This window comes from Manis pentadactyla, chromosome 8 (genome assembly GCF_030020395.1).
Source record: "Manis pentadactyla isolate mManPen7 chromosome 8, mManPen7.hap1, whole genome shotgun sequence".
Lineage (NCBI taxonomy): Eukaryota > Metazoa > Chordata > Mammalia > Pholidota > Manidae > Manis > Manis pentadactyla.
Window position 1 is genome coordinate 95,895,298 of NC_080026.1, and position 9,116 is coordinate 95,904,413.

Here is a 9,116-nt window from a genome sequence, read left to right on the forward strand (position 1 = left end):
AAAATGCTCAAAACAGACATACCATTTGACCCAGGAATTGCACTCCTAGGAATTTACCCTAAGAATGCAGCAATCAAGTATGAGAAAGACCAATGTACCCCTATGTTTATCGCAGCACTATTTACAATAGCCAAGAATTGGAAGCAACCTAAATGTCCATCGATAGATGAATGGATAAAGAAGATGTGGTACATATACACAATGGAATACTACTCAGCCATAAGAAGAGGGTAAATCCTACCATTTTCAGCAACATGGATGGAGCTGGAGGGTATTATGCTCAGTGAAACAAGCCAAGCAGAGAAAGAGAAATACCAAATGATTTCACTCATCTGTGGAATATAAGAACAAAGGAAAAACTGAAGGAACAAAACAGCAACAGAATCACAGAACTCAAGAATGGACTAACAGGTACCAAAGGGAAAGGGACTGGGGAGGATGGGTGGGTAGGGAGGGATAAGGGGGGGCAGAAAAAGAGGGGTATTAAGATTAGCATCCATAGCAGGGTGGGAGAAAGGGGAGGGCTGTACAACACAGAGAAGACAAGTAGTGATTCTACAACATTTTGCTATGCTGATGGACAGTGACTGTAAAGGAGTATATAGGGGGGACCTGGTATAGGGGAGAGCCTAGTAAACAAAGTATTCGTCATGTAAGTGTAGATTAATGATTAAAAAAAAAAAAAAAAAAAGCAGTTCCTATGTGGTGACCTCTAATGAGTTCTACACAATGATATAAAGGACATATAAAAGTGTAGGCAAAGGGTCTGTTTGTGTTTATACAGAGGATCAAAGCCTAATTTGGCTACCCCGAAAATGAACTAAGATACGATATGAAAAAGAACTTCCAACATCAGCACTCTCGGGAAGACTCATGACAGAAGATGATCAGCAAAAAAAAAAAACTCCAACAAAGATCCACGCACTGTCACAGGTGTAGATGCACTCATCCCACCAGTTCCTGGACTTGCCATGGGAATGAGGAAGGAGATATCTAAGCTGGCCTGTGCATACAGTAAAACAAAAATTGGACTGGATCTATACTGTTGGAACTCAACCAAGAATTAGGAGAAGTGCAAATTGTAGCACTCCAAAATCTTACAACCACAGACTATTTATCGTTAAAAGAACATATGGGATATGAACAGTCCCCAGGAATGGGTTGTTCTAGTTTATCTGAATTCTCTCAGACTGTTTAAGTTCAGTCGGACAATATCCACCATATCATAGATAAGTTTTCACAAATGCCTAAGGTGCCTAACTGGTTTTCTTGGTTTCACTGGAGATGGCTGGTAATTACAGGTATGCTTTGGTTAGGTAACTATATTCCTATTATGTTAATGTGTGTGCACAATTTAATTAGTAGTTTAAAACCTATCCATGCTGAAGTTACTCTACAAGAAGATATGTCAAAGAAATAATCAATCTTCCCAGGTTTTATAGCTTTTCTTCTTCCTACCTAATCACAACCTTTAAATAGAACTCGTGCCACATGTCGAATTTACCGAGTATCATAATTCTTCCAAGTGGTAAAGATACCTCAAGACAAATGCTGGGCATAGAAGCCACAAGGCATAAATATGCAAAGAAGTAAAAAGCTAACCTTTTCAAACAATAAGGCTTCTCTCTCACTTACCAACTTAACATTTCCCTGTGTGGCCCCAGAAGATGACTGGTTAGCCAGAGACGGGTAAGATTCCTCAAGGGAGGAACAACCTAAGACAGGCACAGTCGCAGGGGGCCATCTGGTGAGAAAATGGGGAGCAGCAGAGGTGAGGCTTAGAACCTCCCCCCTCATGTTCTGAGAGAAATCTTCTGCATACATGGATGTTTATTGCCCTCGTCTAGCTCGGATTAACACATAGTCTACAGGCACACACCTGATCATCTACATTTGCTCTCTTACAACACTAAACTCTGTTTTCTACCTTTATCTCGTATCTATCTACCACTTCAGCATTTTATTAAAAATAATAATAATAGAGAAATGTGGTATCCACATATAAATCAAGTTTAAAAATCAAATGAATATTCATATTTGAACTGACTGTGTATAGTTCATAATGCATGAACAAAACCGAAAGCTTCTGTGATGACTGCCCTTGCACTGTTCACCATGTAACTTATTCACTATGTAAGAATTTGTACTCCATGTAAGAATTTGTTCGTTATGCATCAGAAGATTGGAGACTGACGAAAATTAGGCTTGGGGTGGATTAATGATTGTGCATTGAGTATTGACCCCCCTATACAGAAATTTATTGTGGTTAACAACTATTTGATCAATAAATATGAGAGATGCCCTCACAAAATATATATATATATATATATATATATATATATATAAACACACTTCCAATTGTAAAATAAATAAGTAACTGGGATGTAATGTATAGCATAAGGAATATAGTCAAAATATTGTAACAACTTGGTATGGTGATAGCTGGTACCTAGAATTATCATGTATATAAATGTTGAATCACTGTGTTGTACACCTGAAACTAATGTAATGCAATACTGTTGTCAACTACCCTTCAATTAAAAAAAAAAAAAAAAAAAAAAAAAAAGAAATTACTATACTTTTAGGTGTGATAATGGTATTCTGGTTTTCATAAAGCATCCTTATCTTTTAGAAATACACACTGAATATTTACAGATAAAATGATATGATGTCTGGGAATCACTTCAAAATAATATGAAGCGATAGTGTGGGAGTATAGATGAAACTACATCAGCCATGAGTTGATAACTGTTTATGCCAGGAGATGTGTGCATGTGGATTTCTTACACTCTGCTGTCCACTATGGCATGTTTAAATTTTTCTATAATAAAACCAAAAAAATTTAAAGATAGCTCATGTAAAACAAATGGAGCTAGTGTGAACCAAAAAACAACTGAAGAAAATGCTACTAACCTAAAACAACAACAAATAAGAGAAAAAACATTCAAAAGAATACTCTTTTCATCACCTGATCAAATCTAAAAAACTACTATTGGATATAACATACCTGGCAAGTGTTTCTACATAAAGTCAATAATTATTTTGCATCTGAACTTAGATTGGAGACTAAATGAATCAAAGATTTAAACTAGGTTTTAAAAGGTGCCAAACATTTTGGCAGGGAAGTAGGGCAATGTCATGTGCAAGGCAAAAGGTGGGATACAACTTTAAGATGGAAAATCATCAGAACAGACTGAGAAGGGGCAGAGTAAGATAGAAGCCAGATAGAAGGCCTTCAGTATTGGTGTGAAATACTCATCATTCCCCACCAGATCTCTCTTAAGATCCCCCATCTGTCAATGGTACCACTAGTTTTCTCTGCTTCCTTTGAAATGCCTCTCCTATTCTATCTGTCATTTCTACTCTTACTGCCATACCCTAGGCCAGGTTTTCATCGTTTGATGCCTATTTTATTAAAACTATTTCTCCATTCATATCCTTGCTTATAATCTCACACTTTAAACTTTCCTGGGCACCATCACTAGACGAACCTTCCTAAAATGCGACTCTTTCAGCATATTACTCTTCAGGTCAAAATCTCCCAATGACTACTGCCAGAGTATCAAATGAAAATTCATCAGCCTAAGATTCAGGTCTCTTTAGCACTGGCTTCATTTATCTATTCAATTTGCCTGTTACCAACCCCTAATCCCCAATAGGAAATCTCTACGGCTTGAATCATTGCCAACATAACCAGGCTTAAGCCACTGTTATGAACTGACAGTCCTCAAGCCTAGGCCCTCTCACCTCTCCTGATACATTAGCTCAAATCTTCTCTTTCCCTACTTTGAACAATGTACTAGATGAAACAGTACTTCTCCAACTCTCATATATGAATCATGCAGAGTCCTTGTTAAAATGCACTGATTCAACAGCTCTGAGACAAAGCCTGAGAGTCTCTGTTTCCAACTAAGTTTCCAGGTGATATTAATGCTGCTGGTCTATGAATCATATTTTGGTACCAGAATATCTTGGTATTTCTGGATCTAACACCTAATTTGCTAAATTTTTCAGTATGTGTTTTGGCTCATCCCTCCAGTGCAGCTGTAAATAATTTGTATTTCTTTTATATCAAGACCCCAAACAAATCAATTTAACAATTACAAAAGCCCATTATGGAATTAAGTAGTGTCCTAGGTACTGATAGAAGATGGGGAAAAAAGTATCCCACCTTTTGAGTACATAGTATAGAAAAATGAGGAAATAAACTGTGTCCTTTTTGACAGGATAAGCACAGAATAAAAGCTAAAAACTTGCTGAAGTGAGAATGAACAGGCATATATTGAGTCAAAGTTTAAAGTTAATAAGAAAACTGATCCAGTTAATTCTAAAATAGTCATTTGGGATCAAAAGACCTGGATGTACAAACAGAACAGGCCAGATCATTTTTTGCTTTCTTCACTAAGCCTGGTTGGCACAGGAGTAAAGGAAGGACAAAAGCATCTAAGAACAGTCGGATGGGCCAAGGACCAAAGAGGTCAGGGTCAAAAGAAAGGGAAAAAAATCTGAAAATAATTTATGAGAAAAATGAACAATAATTTTAAAGGCAAGTAATTACAGTGCCTAAGACACAAACAATTTAAATTTCTAAATCTCAGTAACTGAGCGACAAGTCCTATTTCTGCATTCTTTAGCTACTGTGTTTTTTTATCTTTTACCTACCTACCATATCTTCCCTTTAGGGGCCTACAAGAATTATGTCAACAAGAGTTTCAAAACAAATAAAAATGAAGTACAGACTATATGCATATGAGAAAACTTAAATCAATGTTAAGAAAGTGAATTTGGGTATATTTTGAAGGATGTAATTGCGTAAAGGACTAGAACACAATTTCACTTCCAGGGATACACTTTATAGAAATACTTGCACAAATGCAAAATTATGTATATACAAGTCTATTCTACAGAAATAATATCTGTAATGGAAAGAGGTTTGTAATACAAAGAGGTTTTGTAATAGAAAGAGGTTAAAAACAATCTAAAAGTCCTTCAATAAGGGATGGGTGAAATAGATTATGGATAGCCATAAAATGAAGTGTTATACATTCTTCCTATGTTGACAGATAGTAACTACACCAGCTAGGGTGAGGATTTAATAATACGGGTAACAGGTGAACCACTGTATTGCATACTTGAAACCAATATAAGATTACATATCAATGATACTTCAATTTAAAAAAATGAAGTTATACGGCTATTAAAAATGGGCACTTAAAAAAAATTCTTATGAAACCATCATATATGGAAAAAAAGGTGAACAACTGCATAATTTTCAACCATGTGTAAAAAATACATTTGCTTGCATATGTCAAGACTATTCCTGAAAATATACTCAAGGGAGTAGAAAACAGTGGCTGCCTCTGGGGAGGAGAGCTGGGGCAGAGACTTCCTTTTCAGTGCTCCTTTAGCCCTTTAGGAATTGTGCATGTTATCATCTCCTCAAAAGGCAGACTTACAAAGCTGTTCTAGAAAGCTAAGCAAACCCCAGGATGAACCAACAAGTTACTCAATTTTGTCCAAAGAATAATAAGAACCATATTGGTGAACCAGAGCTTTTATTTTCTTTTTAACATTCTCTATTAGCAACTACTTTTAAAAGACTAGAAAATCTTTCTTGGTTCTCCAAACCATCTCCACCCAGTGAGTCAGCTACTAAAAGGGGTGGATCTCACTATTGGGAGTCTCAAGATGGCATGAAGCCCAGGAACACAAGAGTCAGCTGTTGCAAATTTATGAAACAAATATAAAACAGGAAAGGTGAATGAAAATGGACACTAGCAGATACTACAAGTTTCTAAAACCTACCTCTTGGTAGGCAAGAACCATTTAAAACCGTCAGCAAGGGTCCTTAGGTGAAGAACTGGAGGCATGGCTAGCCTCTGCATGGGCCATGTAGCCACCACCAGTGAGGACTGAAAAATGGCTTAAGTTTGCAGTGGCCAAAATCATCTCTTCTACCAGTCCATCTAGTGCTTTAAACTTTGTCCCTGACTGAGAGATAACTCGCTACAGTCATTACCTAATTAGGACAGGTTACTTTATCAGATCAACTCCCTGTCAGCTGCCAGAAACTAGGGAGTTTAAAAAGGCAGGTAGTTGGACGGCTTGTTTTCGTTTGTCACTTTATGGTAGACATCAGCCATCCCCCTTGGCCAACAGCATACGTTTGCTACTGTTCAGGGAACAAATCTAGAATGCTATTTCCTAGAACAGTTTCCAAGAATTATAAACCTGAGCCAATGTAGATTTTCAGGCTTACGCATTGTCCCAAAGTTCACTAAACACAGTACCAATTTCCCAAGTGTCCCTAAATTTGCTGTTTCTCTTTAAAGTCTAGTCACCAGCCAGACTTCGCTTTCGATGCTGCTCGCTGTGTCCGTACTCAGCGCTCCCCGAGGTCGCTTCAGCAGGGCCATCCTTTGGCCTCAGTCCCTCCACCTGGTCCACCTGTCTGCTCTCTCTGATTTCCTTACAGCCGAGTGGCCCCGAGGCCCGGCCAACGACTCTCCGTATTCCCGCTCGGCCGCCGGCGGGCCGCCTCCCCTATCCCACCCCAAGGCGCCTCCGCCCAAACGCCCCCGCCGGGCAGCACGGTCCCCGAACGCCCACAGCCGAGCCGCCGCCGCCCGGGAGGCCCAAAGGCTCCTCATTGCCCGTGACGCGGGGACACACGCGGGGCCCCGCCACTTTCCGGACGGCGGGCCACAGCGCGGGTGGGACAAGGTGACCCAGGGGGACAAGGGACGGGAAGGGTAGGGGGAGCCGTTCCTCACCTGTCCCGCGGAAGCGGCGTCACAGACCAACCCGGTCGCCGGCAAGATGGAGCCGGGGGCGGGCCGGGGAGGGCGGGGCGTGGGGGCGCCGCCGAGCCCGGAGGCAGGCAGCGGCCGTGGGAACGCCCCTTCGGCGGGAGGGGCGGCCCGGCGCGGAGGCCCACGGGACCCGCCTCGGATCTTCCCTCCGCCCTCGCCGCTGAGGCTCTACCTGCGAGAAAAAGCTCCTTTCGAGTGGACCAACGGGTTTAATAACATTGCTCGGGTCCAAGGACTATGCCCCAATCCCGTTTGGGGTGCGTCGAGTCACTTGGGAAGTCGCCGCAGTTCTGAGGATGTCGAGGGGCCCTTCAGTGGTGGGTGGCAGAGAAAGGCTGCAAGTGGGAAGCCGAGTGCACCCTCTCCGCCTTTCATATGCGGTCTTCCCTGGTACCTAATAAGGACAAGTATGGTGTCTTGTATTAGCTCCCTATGAAGTGAAATTATTTACTGGGGATCCTAGACAGTCGGAACTCGAGATACACTAATGAAAACCACTCCAGAAGGAGGTTGTTAGGTGATTCTAAGTTCCCCTCACACTAGAGCCCTAACATCTGACACACATTAGCATTAAATATCTGAAGCAATTTCAAGCACTCAGGCCATTATCAAACTCATGAAGAAAGTTTGTATCCCAGAGCAAAAACCCCCAGTCAATTACCTTTCAGTTTCTCAAAATGTGGTCCCCAGACCTTTCGTAGCATCATCACCTACAAACTTGGTAGAAATGTAAATTTATGGGCTCCACCTAAGACCTGTTCAATCAAACTCTAGGGGTGGAGCCCAGCAATGTTTTTTTTTTATTAAAATATACTTGATAAACAATGTTATATTGGTTTTAGGTGTACAGCACAGTGATTTGACAATTTATATACATTACCAAATGCTCACCATGATAACTGTAGTTGTCATCTGTCAACATACAATATTATTGACACAATTCCTATGCGGTATTTTTATCCCCATGACTGATTTATCTTAACAGTTGGATATTTGTGCCTTTTAATTCCCTTCATCTATTTCACTCATCCTCCCATCCCTCACCCCTATGGCAACCAGTCTGTTCTCCATGTTTATGCATCTATTTCTATTTCGTCTGTTTAGTCTGTTTTGTTTTACAGATTCCACAAGTGAAATCATATGGTATTTTTCTCTCTCTGCCTGGCTTATTTCACATAATACCCTGTAGGCCCATTCATGTTGTCACAAATGGAAAATATCATTCTTTTTTATGTCTATATAAATACATGTATTTTTTATGGTATATATATATATATATATATATATATATATATATACCACATCTTTTTCCATTCATCCATCAATGGACACTTAGGTTGCTTCCATAGCTTGGCTATTGTAAATGATGCTGCAGTAAACATAGGAATGCATATTATCTTTTGGAATTAGTGATTATCTTTCCTTTGGGTAAATTACCAGAAGTAGAATTACTGGGTCATATGGCATTTCTATTTTTGGTTTTTTGAGATATCTCCATACTTTTTTCCATAGTGGCTGCACCATTTACATTCCCACCAACAGTGCACCACTGGTTCTCTTTTCTCTAAATCTTCATCACTTGTTATTTCTTGTCTTTTGGGTGGTAGCCACTCTGACTGGTGTGAGATGATACCTCACTTTGGTTTTGACTTGCATTTTCCTGATGATTAGTGATGTTGAGCACCTTTTCATGTGCCTGTTGGCCATCTGTATGTCATCTTTGGAAAAATGTCTATTCAGGTTCTCTGCCCATTTTTTAATCAGAATGGAGTTTTTTGTTGTTGAGTTACATGAGTTCTTTATATATTTTGGATATTAGCCCCTTACTGGGTACATCATTTTGCAAATATCTTCTCAGTATATTGCCTTTTCACTTTGTTGATGGTTTCCTTTGCTGTCCAGCAATGTTCTAATAAGTCTTCCAGATGGTTCTGTAGCATGAAGTTTGAGAGCCATCAACCTAATACTTTACAAATGCTTCCTCACAGAGGTGGGATACAGTGGATTAAATTTTAAGGAGGAAGAGCAAGATTTACATGGCCACAAAGCAGGAGTGACGTGGAAGATACATGAGGGAAGTCACCACCAAATTTAAACAAAAACTGCCTAACACTCTGGGTATCCAGAATTCATTCCCCAGCTACTAAACAGTCTGTCTATTTTTCAAACAACAGGCCTTTACATCCAATCTGTCCCCAAAGACCTCCAGAATGTAAGCATTCTCTAAGAACCCTCTATTTACTCTTCACATAGCGCCCTTGATGATTTCATCCCCACCCCTCTCTCTGCCTTAACTATGACCTG

At 40.1% G+C, this 9,116-nt stretch overlaps 1 protein-coding gene across 3 annotated transcripts in view; it reads right to left on the reverse strand.

Annotated features, from left to right (window-relative positions):
• Positions 1-6,889, reverse strand: part of ANXA7 (annexin A7) — a 48,504-nt gene extending 41,615 nt beyond the window's left edge. Inside the window, exon 1 of one of the 3 annotated variants that reach the window (XR_008998940.1) lies at positions 6,774-6,889. The gene's annotated coding sequence lies outside the window, so the exon portion shown is untranslated. The remainder of the gene's footprint in view (positions 1-6,773) is intronic. The other 2 variants (XM_036928698.2, XM_036928699.2) reach the window with 2 other exon arrangements.
• Positions 6,890-9,116: the final 2,227 nt, after the last annotated feature.